The sequence below is a fragment of the Somniosus microcephalus genome, unplaced genomic scaffold, assembly GCF_052327205.1.
Source record: "Somniosus microcephalus isolate GS21.2 unplaced genomic scaffold, FLI_Smic_1.0 unresolved_chr9, whole genome shotgun sequence".
Classification (NCBI taxonomy): Eukaryota; Metazoa; Chordata; class Chondrichthyes; order Squaliformes; family Somniosidae; genus Somniosus; species Somniosus microcephalus.
In genome coordinates, this window is record NW_028225187.1 from 29,871,617 (window position 1) to 29,877,983 (window position 6,367).

A 6,367-nucleotide genomic window follows, 5' to 3' on the forward strand; every position below is an offset into this window, starting at 1 on the left:
AGTGTACCATTTTTATCTTAAAGTCCTGATGTTGAGACAATTCAGGTCACGCAATTCTTCGTCCGCGATGTGGACTAATATTTTTCAATCTTCAGGGAAATAGGGGAATTTTGCAACCCCTACAGTACATGAGTGTGATTTACTCTATAGCTGTCTGTCTGCGATTTATTGTATCAAAGAAATGTATGGCACAGAAGGAGGCCATTTGGCCCATCATGTCTGTGTCAGCCATAAAAGTCTATAAAGCCAAGTCCCACTTTACAGCTCTTGGTCCGTAGCCTTGCAGTTTACGGCACTGCTTGGATATGACCATGAACTTTTTAAAATGCGATGAGGGTTTCTGCCTCTCCGACCCTTTCAGGCAAAATAGTACCAGACCCCCCATGACCCTGTGGGTGAAAATAAAATATCAACTGGCGGAATGTGTAAACCTGTTCAGGAACACCCACTCCAGTCTGGGTCACGCACTCGGTTTATCAGTAATTTGGATGATAATTAATATCGTCTCCATGTGGCCCATTTAATGAATGATAAAAGCGATTTGTGAAACAATCACATTTTGGCTGAAATAAGTGTGATAAAAAGAAGTCTGACCATGCACTCAAATACAACCCTCGCCTCAGCCTCCCCCACACTTTTTAAACCGATGGGAAGGGCCCCTGCGAGCACCGCTCCCCCAGCGGATGCCGTTTCCTCTGTGCTTGGCTGGTGAGAACTACAAACACGGTCGTGGTCGCTCTTTCCCTTTGCTCACAGACCCGTTCATTTACACCGCCTGCCGATGAATTAAGAGCTTGTTTAAGGAAGGGACAAGACACTAATTTCAGTCACTTTATTCGCTGAAGAGACCTTTCCAATTTTTTTAATGCCATTTCGGAGTCATCGGATAATTAATTGAGGCTTTGTGCAGTGTAACAACCCAGAATGGGAATTATTTTAGAGAACAGAACAGGGCAGTTTGATCACTCTGTCCCTCTCACCTTTTCACAGAAGGACTCCCAAACCTACCTTCACTCCCGCAGCAGTGCCTGTGCAAATGATCGATGGATAATCTGTGAGACCTCACTTTTACAAAGATTGAGCTGGAATGTCTCCTGTTTCAAAGTCAATGGAAATTGATTCCCGCCTGTTGCAGTTTCAAATTGAACGCGGAATTAATCCTGATTGTAACAGCCTGGAATTTGCAAGGGAGTGATGGAATAAGACAGAAGGAAGAACAAAAATTTCCAGAATATCTTTGGCTAATGGAGAATTTATTAACTTAGTTCGCTTGTTTTAGAAAATATTGGCGGGCTTTTTGAAATTAAAAAACTGGTTTGCGGTCTGAATGTTGAGGACAGTTTTCATTGGAGGGAATAACAAACTGTGATTGGTCACTGGAAAGCACCAATGAAATTGACCACAGAGCGACCAATCACAAGTACGCTGTCTGCACTCCTCCAGAAGGTATAAGAAGGGCAGATGTGGGAGGAGACTTTCATTCTTTCTCTGAACGGGTGAATTGTGGAAATGTCTGGAAGAGGAAAATCCGGCAGTAAATCTCGGGCCAAGGCCAAGTCCCGCTCATCGCGGGCCGGACTGCAGTTCCCTGTGGGCCGTGTTCACAGGCTCCTGCGAAAGGGCAACTATGCTGAGCGTGTGGGTGCCAGAGCCACGGTCTACATGGCTGCTGTGCTCGAGTATCTGACCACTGAAATCCTGGAGCTGGCCGGCATCACGGCCTGCGACAAGAAGACCCGCATCCTCCCCAGACACCTGCAGCTGGCCATCCACAACGATGAAGAGCTCAACAAACCGCTGGGAAAGATGATCATCGCTCAGGGCGGGGTGCTGTCTAATATCCAGGCTGTTCTACTGCCCAAGAAAACCAGCACTGCCAGCTCCAAGAGCAAGTAAAGCGGACAATATTTAATCGAATAACCCAAAGGCTTTTTCAGACCCACCCACTGTATCTGAAAGGGCTGGTTACTGTTGATCAATTGATCGCAATTGTCCTAGAGTTAGTCTTATATTAAAACTTTACAGTGGATGCCCTGGAAATTTCCTGATCTGAGATGACTCGTATATATCCGTGTCTGTCGAACATTTAGAAATCTAGATCAACAATCACTACTGCGCGTTGGCTGTTAAGATTCTTTACACACACAAATATATATGCAGAGGAAAAAACCACAAATAATCTTCAACTTAACGCCGGTCGTCGTTGAACAGGTTTGAGGGAGCAGAATAGAAACGGGATTAGAGGACAGTATAAATATGGAAGGGGTTTTAATACGTGATGGCATTCCAGTTATGAGATTGTGGTGAACGCAGAATCTGATTGGATGCGTAAAGAAGACAATCGGAGAGATAGAGAACAAAGGAAATTGACAACGTTGCCAATAAACCAATCGCAATCCTTGCCTTCACCCATCCCTCATTAGCATAGCTCTGCGGATGGATTGTGGGGCTGCCTATATAATACGAGCTCGGAGCATTGTTCTCTTCAATTGTTTCCTGATCCTGAACGAGACGATGGTTGATGATAAGAAATCCGCTGCCAAGAAGGTTGCCAAGATAATGGTGAAGAAAGCGGCAGCGTAAAGCGGCAAGAAACGCAGAAAGTCGAGGAAGAAGAGTTATCCCATCTATATCTACAAAGTGATGAAGCAGTTTCACCCCGACACCGGCATCTCCTCCAAGGCCATGAGCGTCATGAACTCGTTTGTGAACGATATTTTCGAGCATTTTGCGGGTGAGGCTTCCCGCCTGGCCCATTACAACAAGCGGCACACCATGAGCTCCTGGGAGATCCAGACCGCCGTGTGCCTGTTGCTGCCCGGGGAGCTGGCCAAGCACGCCATGTTGGAAGGGACAAAGGCGGTGACCAAATACACCAGCTCCAAGTAAAACTCCATGCTGTCCTGAAAGAACAAACCCAAAACACAACGGCTCTTTTAAGAGCCTCCCACAACCTCTCCGAAAGAGCTACACAAACGCGTGTTCCTTTCGACGCAATTGGCTGTGTTTTTCCTCAGTTTACTATAATTATTTGCTGATCAAATGTTTTTGAGAACAATTTTTGAATTTCCAGCTGCAGCTTTAGTTGGGAATTCTCAGATAAGCAGTTCCATTATCCGTTTCGACCTGAGAGTCACTGTTGAATTTCCTGCCCAGTAAATTATAAACACGATCCCTGCTCGCTCTTTCCTTTTGCTGTCAGACAGGATGAATTAAAAGCTTGTTCTAGGGATGAGATTCGGATTTTAGTCACCTCGTTCTCTTTCAAGGCCTTTTCAATGTTTTTGTAAAGCCAGTTGGGAGTCAATCCGTTTGTTAACCCGGGAATACCTGCAGTGTTACAACGCAGAATGGGGGTTCATACAGAGACCAGAAAGGGGGCAGTTTGAACCCTCTGGCCCTCTTCTCTTCTCACAGCAGGACTCCCAGTTCTGGTTTCACTCCCGCAGCAGCGCCTGTGCAAATGATCGATCGATAATTTGTGAAACCTCACAAAGATTGAGATGGAATGTGTCCCGTTACAGAATCAATGCAAACTGATGCCCGCCCGATATGTTTGAACTTGAACCCGAAATTAATCCTAATTGTAACAGCCTAGAATTTGCAAGGGAGAGTTGGAATAAGACAAAAGGAATAAAAAAATGTCCAGAAATCTTTGGCTGATAGTCAATTTATTAACTTAATTCGTTGGTTTAGGAAAATATTGGCGGTCTTTTTGAAATTAAAAAAGGGTTGGCGGTATGACTGTTGAGGCAGTTATTTCCACACACTTTTCAATGGCAGGAAAAAACAGACTGTGATTGGTCACCAGAAAACACCAATGAAGTTGACCATAGAGCGACCAATCACAAGTACGCTATCTGCATTCCTCCAGAAGCTATATGAAGGGCAGATGTGGGAGGAGATTTTCATTCTTTCTCTGAACGAGTGTATTGTGGAAATGTCTGGAAGAGGAAAAACCAGCAGTAATGCTCGGGCCAGGGCCAAGTCTCGCTCATCCCGGGCCGGATTGCAGTTCCCTGTGGGCCGTTATCACAAGCTCCTGCGAAAGGGCAACTACGCTGAGCGTGTGGGTGCCAGAGCCCCAGTCTACATGGCTGCTATGCTCGAGTATCTGACCACTGAAATCCTGGAGCTGGCCGGCAACGCGGTCCGCGACAACAAGAAGACTCGCATCATCCCCAGACACCTGCAGCTGGCCATCCGCAACGACGAGGAGCTCAACAAGCTGCTGGGAAAGGTGACCATCGCTCAGGGCGGGGTGCTGCCTAATATCCAGGCGGTGCTGCTACCCAAGAAAACCAGCACTGCCAGCTCCAAGAGCAAGTAAAGTGGACAGGATTCAATCTAATAACCCAAAGGCTCTTTTCAGAGCCACCCACTGCATCTGGGAAAGGGTTGCTTACTATTTAGCCATTTTCGGTTATAAACAGGACACTGACTGTGGAACATGTAGAAATCTAGATCTACAAACAGTGCAGCGGGCATGCTGTGAGAGAATATTCTGATCAGTGAATCGATATAAAGAAGGACTGGCTTCAGAGTAAAACAAAACACACGGACACTAACGTGAGACCGACACTCAATGAACACGTTGTTGGGAGAGCTGTATATGAACGGATGTTAAGAACCGAGTATAAAGTGAGTGAGCGGTTGCTGGGCTTACTGTTCCTTATTGGGACAATAATTCCAAAGGGAGAAATATGTACATCCAGAACCATACAAACATTTCCCCTTTTAATTAGCAGACAGGATCGAACCAGAATTGCAGCTTTGGTTAATTTAAAATATTTCAAATAGTAACTAAAGCTCCCACCTGTCCCGCATTAAGAGCTGATTTTAAAGGTGAGATTCAATATTCAGACACCTCGTTCTCTCTTTCGCGCGGATCTATCCCGATATGTGGAGTTGTATCAATTCACAATCAGAACTGCCAATTAAAGTTTCCGACTCACACTGTGCGAGTTCATTGAGTTGACTGGGCAGCTCACTCACATTTCAACCGAGATCATAAACACTCCCTCAGATATTCACTGCCCCCAATTTGTAAATCCCCAGTTAAGGTAACACTACAAGAGCTGCACGGTGTGTGCAGGCCAATTTGCCTTGCACAGATTGCAGCACTTTCCTTTGCTGATTTGGTGGCTCATAAAAGAGCCGTTGTTGCATTTGGTGCTAAAGTCTGGAGCCGGGCAGGGGGAGTTCAGGCGCGCTCCCTGTGGATGCGGTGGGCCAGCTGGATGCCTTTGATCATGATGGTGACTCGCTTAGCGTGGATGGCGCACAGATTGGTGTCCTCAAAGATTCCCACCAGGTAAGCCTCACTGGCCTCCTGCAGGGCCATGATGGCCGAGCTCTGGAAGCGCAGGTCAGTCTTGACGTCCTGAGCGATCTCACACACCAAGCACTGGAAGGGCAGTTTGCGGATCAGCAGCTCGGTGGATTTCTGGTAGTGGCGGATCTCCCTCAGAGCCACAGTGCCGGGTCTGTAGCGATGAGACTTCTTCACTCCGCCCGTCGCTGGAGCGCCCTTCCGGGCCGCTTTGGTCGCCAGCTGTTTGTGAGGAGCTTTCCGTCCGGTCGATTTGTGCGCTGTCTCATTGGCCCTGGCCATTTTCTGAACTGATCTCAGCAAAATCTGGAACAAAGGGACTGTCAATGCGGAATCTGCAGTGTGTCCGCCTTGTTATACTCAGTGAGGGACCGCCCCGAGCACTGATTGGCTGCAGACCGACAGCCAGGCAGTTTAAACCCAACTCTGACCAATCAATGAAATGCTAGAAACTCAGTCCCCGATTGGCTGAGCTGGGATTGATCACCCATTTCAAAATGCCCGCCAATTTTAGTGAAGGATATAAGCGTTTTCATCGATGCATAAAAGATAGGAGCAGGAGTAGGCCATTCGGCCCCTCGAACCTGCTCCGCCATTCAATGAGATCATGGCTGATCATTCAAACTCAGTACCCTGTCCCTGCCTTCTCTCCATATCCCTTGATCCCTTTAGCCTTAAGAAATATATCCAACTCCTTCTTGAATATTTTTAATGAATTGGCCTCCACTGCCTTCTGTGGTAGAGAATTCCACAGGTTCACCACTCACTGGGTGAAGAAATTCCTCCTCATCTCTGTCCTAAATGGCTTACCCATTAGACTGGGACCCCTGGTTATGGACACCCCCGCCATCGGGAACATCCTTACTGCATCTAGTCTGTCTAGTCCTGTTAGAATTTTATAAGTTTCAATGAGATTCTTCTAAACTCCAATCGACCCAAGCTCTCCTCATACTTCATTCGTGCCATCCCAGGTGTCAGTCTGGTGAATCTTCGCTGCACCCACTCCATGGCAAGAACATTCTTCCTCAGATAAGG

At 46.9% G+C, this 6,367-nt stretch overlaps 2 pseudogenes; one reads left to right on the plus strand and one right to left on the minus strand.

Moving 5' to 3' along the window:
• Positions 1–2,514: 2,514 nt before the first annotated feature.
• Positions 2,515–2,889, plus strand: LOC147084987 (histone H2B 7-like; annotated as a pseudogene).
• A 2,180-nt stretch (positions 2,890–5,069) lies between these two features.
• Positions 5,070–5,614, minus strand: LOC147084988 (histone H3-like; annotated as a pseudogene).
• Positions 5,615–6,367: the final 753 nt, after the last annotated feature.